The sequence below is a fragment of the Peromyscus californicus genome, unplaced genomic scaffold (assembly GCF_007827085.1).
Source record: "Peromyscus californicus insignis strain IS unplaced genomic scaffold, ASM782708v3 Scaffold_1__1_contigs__length_55948999, whole genome shotgun sequence".
Taxonomy (NCBI): Eukaryota; Metazoa; Chordata; class Mammalia; order Rodentia; family Cricetidae; genus Peromyscus; species Peromyscus californicus.
In genome coordinates, this window is record NW_026294492.1 from 39695942 (window position 1) to 39697661 (window position 1720).

General features: G+C 35.2%; 1 non-coding gene across 1 annotated transcript; it reads left to right on the top strand.

Moving 5' to 3' along the window:
• The first annotated feature begins 763 nt into the window (after positions 1-763).
• Positions 764-975, top strand: LOC128116112 (small nucleolar RNA U3). The gene has a single exon (XR_008220373.1). It is a non-coding gene; the product is annotated as a small nucleolar RNA U3 (small nucleolar RNA).
• The last annotated feature ends 745 nt before the right edge of the window (positions 976-1720 follow it).

The window sequence follows — 1720 nt, forward strand, 5'->3', positions numbered from 1 at the left end:
AGCATCATGCATACCTACCTATTGATACTATAAAATCTAGCCAGCAAAAAAGACTCTTTCTAGTCAGTACCAACTTCATTTCTCCAAGTCTTGGGACCAATGTGTATAGAGCCTTCAGCAGCAGGGTCTTACCATCAAGTTCTAGAGGATAATAAAGGGCAATGACAAAACTAATTTTTTGGGGTGGGGGATCTCTTGGACAATCTGACCAACAGCTTGTTGAGAGTATCTCACACTTGGCACTTTTTTTCAGGCTATACCTTCAAAGAAAAAGTATTATTCCCTAGTGTAGGCAACTCCAGTTAAATATTTTCATGTAAATACATTTGTGTGTGTGTGTGTGTGTGTGTGTGTGTGTATGTGTGTGTGTGTGTGTGTGTGTGTGTGTGTTGGAAGCTTATAAGTTAGTGGAGACCATATCTACAGGAAATGCTTAAGAAAATACCACTATACTGGGCAGTGGTGGCGCATCCCTTTAATCCCAGCACTTGGGAGGCAGAGGTTGGAGGATCTCTGTGAGTTTAAGGCAAGCCTGGTCTACAGAGCTAGTTTAGTACAGCCAAGACTGTTACACAGTGAAACCCTGTCTTGAAAAACAAATAAACAAACAAATAAATAGAAAATATCACAATTAAATAACTATTCAATTAATTTATCAAAAATGCATTAGCATACACAATTTTTTGTGAGAAAATAAAATCTTTTCCTTTCCCTTTTCAAACATGCATTGGTTTGAAAGATACATGTCAAAGAGAAGCTTCTCAGGACTCTACTTGCAAGGATCATTGCTATAGTTCGTTACTAGAGAAGTTTCTCTGACTGTGTAGAGCCCTGAGACCATGAGGATGAGACTCAGCCTTCTCTCCTGAGTGTGAAGTTGGCTCTAGGTACTGCTTTCATGCAGCTGCCTCTTGTGGTTGATGATCCTTCTCTCCCTTTTGGAGAGGGAGTGAGAGGGAACACAGTCTGAATGGATTTCAGTCTGTTTATTGTGGTTACTAAAGCCAGAAAGTTTTCACCCAAATCCTCAAATTATGTCCTATAATTGTGGACATAAAAAAAAAGAAAAAAGAAGCTCTCTGTTCATTGCAAGAAGTGAGAGAGTAGGATGGTGGGTACCAGAGAAAGACATGGAGAGCAGACAGATGCTGGCTATAGGACTCTTATTTTACTATACTTTCCTCTTCTTCAATGAGATGGTCCTAGATAATTCCACACGTTAGTTCATTCTAACCCACAGAATTCCAACTCTGAATCAATGTGATCTTTAAAATAATAGAACTTAGAACTTAACTTTTTAGTGTTATTACTTACTGATATAAAATATCCAACAATGCTAACAACAAAAGAAAATGGCTATTCTCTTTCTAATTACTGAGCTCAATTAATTATTAGACCTTATGAGAATTCTCAAGAAAATCAACAAAATAAGGGATAGAGTAAAACTTCAGCATGGATGTGTGCTGTAATACTATAAAATATAAAGATTTTATATAAATTTTGTCTGAAAAATATAAGCCCATTAAAGAGATGTAAAGATACCTATAGAAAACAAATGTAAAATGTCTTATTTTAAAGAGAGATAATAGTAAATTGTTCAAATATGAATGAAGAACTGTGTAACCACATAAAAAAATTAAAATCTTGTCTCACTTTTTATTTTTATAACAAATTATTATGAATGCATTAAACATGACTAATTAATAATGAAAATTTGGAA